Raw genomic sequence first — 14,022 nt, 5'->3', positions numbered from 1 at the left:
CTGCCTGGATATTATTCCATTTATCCTTATGACAGTCTCGTGAGGAAGGCAAATGACAAGGCTCATAATTTTTACCTTATGAAAGGGAGAAGTGTCAAAGGGGAAAGGAGACCTATTATTTTATCACATGCAAAATAAAAATAGAGCACATAAGAATATTTATATACGATAAATGCTCTTTTATTACAGTTATATTTCCAGTTGGAGGTATGTAAAGTTATAACTGATATGTGATTTTTAATCTTTGACTCTGTGTATGTATACATTTTTTGTCTTCAAAAAAGTCTATATATAGTGATACTATCGGTACAACTAACTAAATAAACACTAATGTTATTTGTTTACATAAAAGCTGTTAAAGATTGACTAGTGTAAAATTCCCTGTCAAAAATTTTAAGAAAAGTATCTATGGAATATTTTGAATTATTTATAGAGACTGGAATACTTAAATTCTTGTTTTGTAAATCATACATTATAAAATCTAAAACCACTGGTTTGCTGGAGCTGGCTTGTGTCAACTCTGAGAGCAGATTGTTAAATTTGAATTGTGCAAGCTGATTGTCAATACAGCCATTATAACATATACACACACATATGCACACTCATGCATATACATAACATAAAATCATATTAAAGATACAAGTAATAAATACTAATTTTATTTTCTAATTATGTCATTGCATGTTGCTATTCTCTATGTTCTTGAAGATAATAATAGCTATCATATCTGTATGTTTAAAATACTGTATTACATTCTGCTATTGAACATCTCTTCCCACCATCACTTTCAGTGAAATCACCTTGGTAGCTTGAAGTCGACCATGATAGAAGTATTTACACCACTACAATCAGCAAATTCTACACATCAGAATTTGGTTTATGTATTTTTTAATTCGTTGTCTAAATCAGGAGTCAGTAAACTACCACCTGTGGGTCAACTGCCTATTTTAATAAAGTGTTATTGGAACTTTTCACTTTAACGAACAGAGTTGAATACTTGCAATAAAGACTATACGGCTGACAGGCCTAAAGTATATACCATATGGTCCTTTAAGAATTTTGCAAAATCCTTGTCTGGGCTGAAGAAAACAATAGATACATGTTGGTAATGCAGCTGAAATTTAAAAGTATGTGGCGTCATTAGCCATTACTTTATGAATAACATGAAGGAATTAGAAACTATTCTTTCATTATTTTGATAATTTGGCAAAGAAATCTCTAACATCATTGATGAGTGAAGTCCCAATATACGTCTTCTTTGTTTTACTTGCATCTTGCTCATGAAGGTAAGCAAAAATATCCACCAACATTTGTGTCAGATCTACCTTTATTTGTCACCTACAACTAGACTTGTTAGTGGATATAAGAGTTCAGCAAAAATCATCAAAAGCATATTGTTGGAATCAGTTGTCTATATGAAATTAACAATAAATAATAGTGGATATTTTAATATTTGTATAGTGTGTCACACATTTTTATCTGTAAAATTTTAGTAAACATATACGTATGTGCATATATAGGAAGTTGTTTTGAGAGCCATTGTTATCCAGCACACCACTTTCTAAAGCTACGTTCCTTACTTCCCTTAAAAGTACTTCAAAGGTATCTAGCTGCATTAAATATTATACAATTGTACAATAATACATACTATATGAATACCTAACACGACGTGCAGTTTTATCATGCATTTTTTGTGTTAGTTACGAAATGATTTACAAAATTGGCTACATGAGTTTATTCTCTATTTCAAATTAAAATTATTGAAATCTGGAATTAAAATATTGGAAAAATTTATGCAAAGAAAAAGCTTGATTGTTATGCTAAGAAGATATTACACCATTGCAATTTTCTAGAAAAATTGTAATACTAATTTTAACACAGCTTAATACGTGGGTTTAGGTGTGTATTGAAAGGCTGCCATTTTACTTATAATGGATTTTTAAAAAATAATTATCAAATGCCTGCTACACTTTTTATTTGATCATTAATGGGTAATATCAAACATATAAATAGCCTGAAAGTCACTCTTTAGTGTATGGTCTTATGGATAAAAATATATATACTCTATCTTTCTGTACAATCAAGAAGCAAAGATTTATTACTTTCGTTTTTCACAAAATAGCAAAAATCACCTTATTAATAGATTGCCACTATAAAGACTGAATTACTTTCTCATCTAGTTAGGACTCCAGGTGGAGTCAATAATTTCACATTCATTGAAAGAAATGAAGAGACTCCATCATCTAGAGCTGCGTAATTCAGTCTCTCAAAGAATTTCATATTCGGCATGAAGCTACCAAGCTTACATAATGAGTATTTCATTGTTGAATGACCCCCTTGCAGTTTGATTGTGAGCGTGCTCTTCTATAGTGCATTTCAGAATTAGATTTTGAAGCTTTAATGAAAGTAAATTTCAGTACTCTTAACTGTAACTACACAATGTAACCACACAAAAAGTTGAAAACAATAGAAACTAAAAAGAACTTAGTAATGTATTGCTTAAATAAACTAAAACTGAAACAAAACTAAGCTGTTTCAGCTAGTTGGTTAAATCTACAATCTACATCTGCATGAAGGAAACAGCATGTCATGTGTGGATACCAGGGTTAATAGAAAAATTAAAAAGTAATTTTTCTCTACAGGACAGATGAAGCTACAGAACTGAGAGATGAAGAATTTTGTCTATGGAATGCATGCATATGTTTATCTAGTTTTGACTCACAATTAAGGAAAGACTTTTTGTTCAGGAGTTTATGTCAACTCACGGAATCTTAGGGAGCCGAGTTATATAAGGCTGTTATCTATAGCTAGACGATACACAGATAGATAGATAGATAGATAGATAGATAGATAGATAGATAGATAGATAGAGATAGATAGATAGATAGATAGATAGATAGATAGATAGATAGATAGATAGAGATAGATAGATAACATATATATTGATAACATGATAACGTGTGTGTGTGTGTGTGTGTGTGTGTGTGTGTGTGTGTGTGTGTGTATAGTGTTATCAAGCCTAAATTATGTCTTTGTCCTAAGCCTGCCATATTGAGGTTTTCTTTCTTGTCATAATTTAGGACCAATCTCAGTCAATTTTTTCCTATTACATTTAGAGGGAACTTAAGAACCTGATTGCAGTGCTTACTACCCGTGCAGCCATATGGGAGGCAAGTGTCACGTGAAAGGGGGACCCAGGCTAGGTCCAAAGAACAGAGTATTTCTCAAAGATTTCAAAGGGAGAATGTGAATCACATCTGATAAGTGATAAAATAAAGTTGTGAAGATAAGACAGAGAGTACAAAGTGATGCCAAAAAGAGATTGACAGCAATGTCTGTAGGTAGTAGCAACAGCAGGTTATAACAATTGGCACATATCTTGACCAGGAGCATCAAGATCATGCTAGAATTTGCTGTTGACTGATGCAGGCGACCATTTCAGCCTATGGAGTTATCAGGGGGAGCTATAAAAACCCTGATGCTCAGGCCACAGCCCAGAACAATGAAATTGGACTATCTGGAGGTGGGACCCAGGCAACTGTATTTTTTAAAGCTTCCCAGATAATTCCAAAGTTCAGTAAGATTTAGAAGTCTGCCTTAAAGAAAATTAAAGTTTTTTTTTTTCTCTCCTGATTGCACATTATAGTCATCTGGGAGTGTTGAGGATGTACCAATGCCTGATTGTGTCCCCAAACTAATCTACTCAGAATCTCTGGGGATGAGCACTTGGGATGGGAATTAGTTGAAATACAGAATTTTGTAATGCCACTATCTTTTTTACCATGCCTCTATCTTGTCACTGAAGTGGTTCTGAGACAATAAGGAAATTAGCTTCAGTAAATTCAGAACTACTCCTTTTCTGAGAAAAATGACAGTAATAATTTACATCTTAAAAGCTATCAAGTTTTTCTTCACATATAAACTTTACACTTGACTTACTGTTTCAATTTGATTACTCTGCGTGTAAATATCTATTAATTATAAATTAACATTTTATATATTGTCATTTTATATTATCATAATTTTTTATACAAAACCCTCATTTGATTAGAAATTTCTAATGCTGAAAACATATAACTTTTTTCAGTGTCATCTAGTTAAAAGAACTAAAATAGAAACTCCCTAAAACCAATTCAACCACCAAGGTTCCATCCCTTCAGTCCCTGTTTTGTAATTATTCATTGTCACAAAAGTCAAAGCATGTGAGTAATACTGTACTTGAATACTCAGAAAGGAAATTGTTGCATAAATAACTAATGCTGTGAAAGGTTAAACTTAATTTGAAATTAGGTGATTTTTCTTTTGCCAGGGTTACAGACATTGAAGGTGAATAGTCTGATAGACTTATTTACTGAGGGGAAAATGAATGCTAATGGGTAGCTTTTTGTGTTATGCAGATTCATCAATATAATTTCTCACTAATAATTAATCAGCTACGAAGAGAAAAATAGAATGCTGTGGTGAAAATTTTTGTATTGTACATATTTACGGAATACAGAGTGATATTTTGATACATGTATACAATGAGTAGTGACCAAATCAACATAATTAGCATATCCATCACCACAACCATTTTTCATTTCTTTGTGTGGTGAACATTTGAACCCTCTTTTCTAGCTTTTTGAAAATATACAATAAATTAGACTTAATCATATTCACCCCACAATGCTACAGAACACCAGAACTTATTTCTCCCTAAACTTTCCAGCCTTTAGTATCTACAATTCTACTCCCTACTTTTATGACTTTAATTTTGTTTTTCTTTTTTTGTTTTATTTTGTTTTGTTTGTGTTTTTGCTTCTACATATGATTGAGAATCCAGGGTATTTATCTTTCTGTGCCTGGATTATTTTATTAGGTTGGTGCAAAAGTATTGTGGTTTTTGTCATTAAAAACAATCGCAAAACACACAATTACTTTTGCAGAAAAAAGCTAATACTTAACGAAATGTCCTCCATGCTTATTCATAGTGCCATGAATGACAGGATTTTTTTTTATGACTGAATAATATTCTTTTGTGCATATGTACTACATTTTCTGTATCAATTTATCTATTGATAGACATTTAGGTTTATTCCACATCATATCTATTGTGAGTAATGCTGTCATGAACTGGATTGAGGGTATCTCTTTGATATAGTGATTTTCTTTCCTTTGGATAAATACAAGTAATGGGATTATGAATCTTATGATAGTTCTATTTTTAGTTTTTATAGAAATCGCCTCATAGTTTTCCACAATACCTGCACTAATTTACATTCTTACCAATAGCGTAAGAGTACATATTTCTCCACATCCTCACCAGTATTTCTTACTTTTATCTTTTGGATAATAGTCATTCTGAGGTGAGATAATATATCATTGTGGTTTTAATTTGCATCTCCCTGATTATTAGTGATGTGGAGCCTTTTTCATATATTTGTTGACAATTTGTATGTCTTCTTCCGAAAAATGTCTATTCAAATTATTTGCCTACTTTTAAACTGGATTATTTGTGGTTTTGCTGTTGAGTTGTTTGAGTTCCTTGTATATTCTGGGTATTAGTCTTTTGTTGAAAAATAGTTTCCAAATATTTTTTCCTAGTTTACAGGTGGCCTCTTCACTCTCTTAATTGTTTTCTTTGCTATGCAGAAGCTTAGCATTTTTCTATTCCAATTCCGTTTGTCTGTTTTTGTTGACTGTGCTTTTGAAGTTTTAACTGTAAAACCTTTGTCTTGGCTGGGCGTGGTGGCTCACACCTGTAATCTCAGCACTTTGGGAGGCTGAAGCGGGTGGATCACGAGGTCAAAAGATGGAGACCATCCTTGCCAACATGGTGAAACCCCGTCTCTACTAAAAATACAAAAAATTAGTGGGGGAGACAAAGCGAGACTCCATCTCAAAAAAAAAAAACAAAAACCACTTTGCCTCCACCAATATTCTGAAGTGTTTCCCCTATGTTTTCATATAATAGTGTTATAGTTTTGGGTCTTACATTTAAGTCTTCAATCCACTTTGAGTTGATTTTTGTATATGGTAATAGGGGTGCAGTTTCATTTTTCTGCAAATGGATATCCTGCTTTTCCAGCACCATTTATTGAAGAGGGTATCTTTTCCCCAACGTATTTTCTTGGTGCCTTTTTGTTGAAAATCAGTTGATTATAAATATCTAGATTTATTTCTGGATTCTCTATTATATTTCATTGTTTTTTATACCAGTTTTATACCAATGTGTCTGTTTTTAAACCAGTACCATGCTATTTTAGTTACTATAACTTCATAGTATATTTCAAAGTCAACTGCTATAATGCCTCCAGCTTTGTGCCTTTTGCTCTGTATTGCTTTGGCCATTTGGGGACTTTTTGCTTCCATACAAATTTTAGAATTATTTTCTATTTCTGTGATCTGTGATGAATGTCGCTGGTATTTTGATAGGGATTGCATTGAATCTATAAATTGCTTTGGGTACTATGGTCATTTTACACTATTAATTTTTCTAATCCATGAGCAGGAGATGTCATTCTCTTTGTTTTTGTCCTTTTTAATTTCTTTCATCAGTGTTTTGTAGTTTTCCTTATAGAAGTCTTGCAACTCCTTGATTACATTTATTCTTTTTTTGTTTGTTTTGTTTTATAGACATAGTAAGTGGGATTACATTTTTTATTTCTTTTTCAGCTAGTTCAGTATTGATGTATACATATGATAATTATTTTTATGTTGATTTTGTATCCTGCAACTTTATTGAATTAGTTTATCAGTTCTAAAAGCTTTTTTTGGTAAAGTCTCGAGTTTTTTTTATATATATATATATAAGATTATGTCATCAGCAAAGAGGGACACTTTGGCCTTCTCTTCTCTGATTTAGATGTCTTTTATTTATTTTTCTTGCCTTATTGTTCTTGCTAGGACTTCCAATACTATGTTAAGTAATAGTGGTAAAAGTGTACATCCTTGTCTAGTTTTTAAAGAAAGGCTTTAAGGTTTTCCCCATTCAGTATGTTGGGGGGTGTGGGTTTTGGCATAAATGGCCTTTATTATGTTGAGTTATGTTTCTTTTATTCCTAATTTGTTGAGAGTTTTTATCAGGAAGCGATAATTTTATCAAATGCTTTTTTGCATCTATTGAAATGATCATATGTTTTTTGTCCTTCATTTTGTTATTGTAATGTGGCACATGTATTGATTTATGTATGCTGAAACATCCTTGAATCCCTTGGAAAAATTGCATTCAATGATGATGTATTTTTTTTTTGGTATGCTGTTGGAGCTGTTGTGTTAGTATTCTGTTGAGGACTTTTGTAACTGTGTTTATAAGGGATACTGTCTTGTAGTTTTCTTTTTGTGGTTGTGTTTTTGTCTAGTTTTGAGAGGAAGATAATGCAGACCTCATAAAATGAATTATAATAAAAAGAACTCCCTCCTCTTCAATTTTTTTGGGATAGCTCAGAATAATTGGTATCATTCTTTTTAAAAGTTTGGTAAAATTTTTCAGTATAGCCATCTATTCCTGGGCTTTTCTTTATTGAAATACTTTTTATTACTGATTTGATCTTGTTACTCATTGGTCTGTTCTGTTATTTTTTAAAATTAGTTTTAATCTTTATCATTTAAAAATTTTTAAATTATATTAAAATTTTTAAATTGTTTAAACAATTTTTCAAAATTTACTTTGTTTTAATCTTTTTTTTTTTTTTTTTTTTTTGAGACGGAGTCTGGCTCTGTCGCCCAGGCTAGAGTGCAGTGGCGCAATCTCGGCTCACTGCAAGCTCCGCCTCCCGGGTTCACGCCATTCTCCTGCCTCAGCCTCTCCGAGTAGCTGGGACTACAGGCGCCCGCCACCACGCCCGGCTAATTTTTTGTATTTTTAGTAGAGACGGGGTTTCATCATGGTCTCGATCTCCTGACCTTGTGATCCACCCGCCTCGGCCTCCCAAAGTGCTGGGATTACAAGCGTGAGCCACCACGCCCAGCCTGTTTTAATCTTTACATGTCCTGAATTTATCCATTTCATCTAGGTTTTTAAATTTGTTGGTGTATAGTTATTCATAGAAGTCTCAAATAATTATTTATATTTCTGAGGTATCACTTGTAATGTCTCCTTTTTTATTTCTGATTTTATTTAAGTCTCTATTTATTTAAGTCTGTTTTTTTCTTGGTTAGTCTAGCTAGCAGTTTATCAATTTTATCTTTTCAAATAAACAACTTATTGTTTCATTGATTCTTTATATTTTTGTGCTCTATTCCATTTCATCCTGCTCTGGTCTTTATTATTTCTTTCCTTCTACTAATTTTGGGTTTGGTTTATTCTTGCTTTTGTAGTTCCTTGAGATGCATTAGTTTGGTGGCTTTCTCTGTTTCATGATGGTAGACACTGTCCTTTCACTTAGAGATGTAGGACTCTGTTAAGTATAGTTTGTAGGTCTCGTCTAGGGATAATCAATTTCTTCAGTTTTTGTTTCTTTGGGAAGGATTTTATTTCTCCTTAATTTCTGGAGAGTAGGTCTTCCTGGTATAGTATTATTGGCTAGCAGGGTTTTTTCCCAGTACTTTGAATATATCATCCCATTCTCTACTGGCCTGTAAGGTTTCTGCTGAGAAGTCTGATGTTAATACAATGGAGATTTCCTTTTATGTGACTTAATTCTTTTTTCTTGCTATTTTTAGAATTTTCTCTTTGTCTTTGTCTTTGGTTGACTATTATGTGCTGCAGAGAAGAACTTGGAATTTTATCTCTTTGGGAATCTTTGGGTGCCCTGTGTGTAGATATCTATATCTCTTTCAAGACTTGGAAATTTAGGGCTATTATTAAATAATAGGTTTTCTATACCTTTTCGTACCTCTTATTTTTCTGGAACTCCCAAAATTGGAATATTTGGTTGCTTTATATTGTCCCACATGTCACACAGGCCTTCATCATTCGTTTTGGGTCTTTTCTCTTTCTTTCTTTTTTTCTGACTAAGTTATTTCGAAAGATTTCAAGTTGTGAAATCCCTTTTTCTGCTGTATATAATTTATTGGTAATGCTCTTGATTGCATTTTAAATATTTAATTCACTGAATTCTTCAGCTTCAGGATATATGTTTGGTTCTTTCTTTATAATATCTTCATCTTTGTTGAATTTATTATTGAAATCATAAATGATTTTTTCTGATTTTATTGTACTGTCTGTCTTTTCTTGTATCTCACTGTTTTTTAAATCATTATTTTTCATTTCTTTTCAGTTATTTCATAGATTTTCTTTTCTTTAGGATCTGTACTATAGAATTATTGTGCCTTTGGAGGTAGCTTTGGAGATGTCATGTTTCCTTGCTTTTTCATATTTCTCATGTCCTTGTAATAATATCTATGCATTTGGTGTAACAGTTGCTTCTTTCAATTTTATGGATTGGCTTTCATAGGAAAATACTTTCCTGTAGATGTATCTACAGTGTTGGCTGTGTAAAGTGCTTTGGTTTTGATTCTGGGTGGGCTCCATAGGGTAGTCTTTGTGTGATATTGTCTGCCGTAATCAATGTCAATGGTGACAGTGGGCTGGGCATGCCAGTCATCAGGCCTACAGGCAGTGTATGTGTGCATCAGTACTGGCAGTATTGACGGGGGCCGAGTTGGACCTGTTCTTGGGCCCCCAGGTGGCATGTGTAAATGCTGGCAGTGACATCAGCAGTCCAGTTCTTGAGACTCTGTGTTGAGCTCATGGCTTTTAATGTGACAGTAGTGGTAGTAGCCTGGCCTTTGGGCCCCTAAGTAACACACATGTGTGCCATGATGACAGTGGTAGGCTTGGCAGGCCGGTCCTCGTGCCCTCAGTTGGCGTGCTTGGGTAGGTGCTGGCAATTGAGGCAGTAACAGCAGGCCTGATCTTAGGCCCCCAGGTAGTGCACATATATACTAGTGGTGGTAGGTGTGGCAGGCCTCTCCTTATATCCCTGTGTGATGCATGTGGGCACTTTCAGTAGCCCATAAGCTCGGTCAGTCCTCAGACTCCCTTTGTCTCACATGTACCCTTTCTGGGGCATTGGACTGCTTACTTCCTCGGGCTTAGGAAACTGTGTGGGTTAGAATTCTGGAGAACTGACTGTACTGCTGGGTCCAGCTGGCATCACAATGCTAAAGTGTTGTGGGTGTACATGGTGGGATGTCAGCTAGGTTCCAGGGATGCAGAGATGCAAGGGCTGTCGAGCCCCAGGGCAGGATGTAGTATGATGTGTGTTGGGCTCTCAAAATAGCACCAAAATGGACCCAAATGATTCAGCACCTTAGCTCTCAGGATTGTGTGGGAATCAGCATGAATTCTTTCTTTGAAACAATGCGGTTATACTGATTCCTGGAAGCTTCCAATACTAGGCCCAGGGCCTGTGAGGAGCAAGGGGCTTTCTTATGGCTATAATTGCAGGCATCCATGGTGAGAATGTGGATCACTATAGATTTCTCTCTTACCTTTCCCCTTAATGGAGAGTCCCTTCTGGATCTGAGCTGATCCTGGTCAGGCCAGCTGCTTTGCGTCCACCTCCTTTTGTGCCTTGGAGGGCCTCTGTCACTTCCGTGCTTAATTCTCGTGTTTTCTCATAGACACTCTATTTGGTGTGTGGTTATCTATTTGCTGTTTTGATTCTCATCTGTGCAGAAGTCAAGTGCTGAGTGTCTCAAGTCAGCCATCCTGATGATGTCTTCTGTGTTAAATTTAAATTGAAAGACAAAAATTAAAATAAATTTAAAATGGCTTATTTAACTTGGCACATAAAAAAAAGCATGATAAAAGTGCATACATCTTAAAACTTTTGATTAAAATTTTAAGAACAAATGTAATAGAAATGAATAAGATTTTCCTTTCTGAAATAAATTCAATTCTAATATTCACCGAAAGAAATTTTATATAATTTTCTTGTTTTAATTCACCAGGTTTATTTAAAGATAAATGTATTACACTGCTAGAGTCAAAGAAAAATGCCGTAAAGTTGTAAAAACAAACCTTTATATAAAAGAATTACTTGAAAGAAAAATAATTGAAATGGATAGGTCTGTAACAATATCTGACGTACTGGTCCAATTAACTAGTAACACTGATTGTATGAAGGTGCACCAAAATCGCCTGGTGAAAAGCATTTGATATAAATGTTAAAAATGCATGTTGTTCCTACACGTGTTATAACACTCACTTACAACATATCTTATCATATTAATATAAGTTGAATAGGGAATAGTCAACATAGATTTTTCAGATATTAATAATTTAATATGTATAACATTAAAAATTATATGCCTTCACCTTTCTCAATTAAAAATGACTGTTCCCTTACTGTGGGTAATTTATTTTTAAGTAAAACAATGGTACAAGTTAAACACCGCTAATCTGAAATATAAAATGTTCCCAAATTTAAAACTTCTTGAACACCAACATGATGCCACAAGTAGAAAATTCCACACCTAAGGACTGAAATCAAACTTTGTTTCATGTATAAAATTATTAAAAATATTATATAAGATTACCTTCAGCCTATGTATATAAGGTGCGTATGAAAGATAAATAAATTTTGCATTTAGACTTTGGTCCCATCCCCAAGATATCTGATTATGCATATGCAAATATTATAAAACCTGAAACAATCTGAAATCCAAAACATTTCTTGCCGCAAGCATTTCAGATAAGGGATATTCATTAAGAACATGCACCCAAAACTATTACCTTGAGCTCATAGCCAGTTCCTAGTTATTAATATTTTGCAATGAGTATTATAGTGTGAAGAAAATGTTCCACTGCTCTCATATTTTTTTCAAACACAAATTTATTTTCAAACAAAAACTGGCGTGAGCATTATTTTTCTATTAGCTTTCTTATGTCATTTTTAAATTAAGAGTTATTACTAAGTAAATAATTTACTTATCAATGAGAGACCTTTCTGATCTTGAGAAGTGACCAGTGAATATCTCTCATTTTAGTTACATATTAGGGTAAAAAGAAAGTCCACAGATACACTAGAGTGCACAGAAAGAAGCTTTTATAATTTGTTTTCCATAAACAAATGTCACATTGAAAGTCTATGACATTTTACATTTATGAAGATGTATCAGAAATTATGGCTAGTAAGTTGGTGTAGAAAAGTTAAGGGAACCATGTGAACATATCACAATAACCACTTGCAGAGATGAAAAAAAGAATTTTTTGGACCTTCCTATCATTATTTGTTTGCTAAACTTTATTTTTTGACACAATTCTTTGTTAAATAAATCCCTGTGTTTATATTACTCTGGCTAGGAGAATACCATTGGGTTGTGCAGGTGATTGTTTACTCGAATAAATAGTAAACGGTCGTTTTCATTAAGACCATTATTTTATTTCCATATGAATATTATGCTAAAGAAATTCCCTCGTTTCATTTCACTTACCTATGAACCATAGAAACCACAGAAGTTTCCATAGCTTCTAATTTTCTAAAGCTTCTCTAAGGTCATTTAGAAATGGATGAATTAGGAAACATCCATAATAGATAGCCTAAGGGGACATAACCTATGTATTTACTAGTAACAGCTTGAGAGCTATGAAAATCGAGCAATTATCAGAGGAAATGCTTTGTGAAGCCATGACCTTTGTCTCTTTTTGTCTCTATGTAGAACAGCAGAAAATGTGTAGTAGCTAAATAAGTGCTGATAAATACTATGGTCAGAAAAGGACAACCATGATAAAATATATCACAAATTTATTCTAGCCTTTACCTATAGATCTGTGGTTTGTATTTATCTACTTCATAGTTGGAAAAATTGAGGCGCACATCAAGCCCTTTTGATGTGTATGGAATCAAATGGCAAAATAAAAAAAAAAGTAGCTATTTTGAAGGTACTGTAGTGATTTGTTCAGTTATTCATTAATTCTAACCTGATAAATAAGAATGGATATATGAATAATTATGTTCATAAAATATGTTCTAGCAAAATCCTTTTCCACGAGATATCTTTTTTACCATTCTAATCTTCTTCATCATTTATGTATGTCAATATTCAGCATCTTCCTTTTTCTTCCATCTCAAAAGCTTATCCACATTGACATGTGGAACCCACACTGTAGAAGGGATGCATTTCAAAAAAGAAGGAAGCCCACTTATTCAACAGAGCGGGTGAATCAACCAGAGCAATCAGTAAGATGTGAGGCAGCCAGCCAGATGTCTCTCGAATTTCTATTTCTTTTTAGGATTACTAACCTGAGAAAGTAGGAGCACCTGCTTTCAGAAAAATGCTGAGATTCTGCTAGAGGGAAAGGGCAGGAAAGGGGACTTATTAAATTTCTTACCAAGTCCACTATCTCATTTGATCAGTTAACTTTCAAAAGCTGGGAAACAGATATTTAGCAAGTTCTTAAAGTGTTTATCACTTTACAAATTGAGGCGGCTTAGGTGAATCATGCATTTTATGCATATGCATCAACATTAGAGATTTCTGTAGTTTTATAACTTTCTGGGCTACTTCATTTTCTTAGACCCTGCAAAAACACATAAGAATACCCCTGTAATTATGCAAAATATGGTATAAGTTTGTTTCCTTTTTTTAAAAAGTGGTCACGTAAAGAAGTATCAAAATTGGCTGCTTATGATGTTTTGCGTATCAGTCAACTCCCATTTCTTATCCTTCACTGAGTAAAACAATACAACTCTATTTTCTCCTTTTCTTCCTGGACTTGTGGCTACATAATTAAGGAAGTCTGACTGGTGTGGCATTCAAAATTCAGAGATTCAATTCAGGTAAAAAAAATCTTAGGAGAGAAACTGATCATAAACGTTTTCTTAAAAAGTTGCTTAGTGTAGCATCATATAAAAGGTAAAATTTTTAAAAGTCATTATCCTAATTCTGTTCTAAATAAATCCAAGTAAAAATAAATATCTGAAATATTAATTATTAGGTAAAATTTGTCTATAGTCATGCATCACCCTCTCATTAAATAATTCACTTTGAAAAAAAGTGGTTTGTTCTGAATGGGGGAAAAAGTAACACTCCAAAGATTTTTAAATTGTAAATATTTGGTGATCTAACATCAATGTTATTATTAGTATATCA

General features: G+C 33.4%; 1 long non-coding RNA gene across 1 annotated transcript in view; it reads right to left on the bottom strand.

Moving 5' to 3' along the window:
• LOC131382526 (uncharacterized) overlaps positions 1 to 13,336 on the bottom strand; it is a 270,620-nt gene extending 257,284 nt beyond the window's left edge. The window contains exons 1-2 of the long non-coding RNA XR_009212072.1: positions 13,262 to 13,336; positions 10,417 to 10,649 (exon numbers count right to left, since the gene is read on the bottom strand). This is a non-coding gene — a long non-coding RNA (uncharacterized LOC131382526). The remainder of the gene's footprint in view (positions 1 to 10,416; positions 10,650 to 13,261) is intronic.
• Between the last annotated feature and the right edge of the window lie 686 nt (positions 13,337 to 14,022).

Source organism: Hylobates moloch, unplaced genomic scaffold (assembly GCF_009828535.3).
Source record: "Hylobates moloch isolate HMO894 unplaced genomic scaffold, HMol_V3 SCAFFOLD_2, whole genome shotgun sequence".
NCBI classification, from domain to species: domain Eukaryota; kingdom Metazoa; phylum Chordata; class Mammalia; order Primates; family Hylobatidae; genus Hylobates; species Hylobates moloch.
The sequence above is the reverse complement of the archived record's forward strand: the minus strand, read 5'-3'. Positions and strand labels throughout refer to the sequence as shown.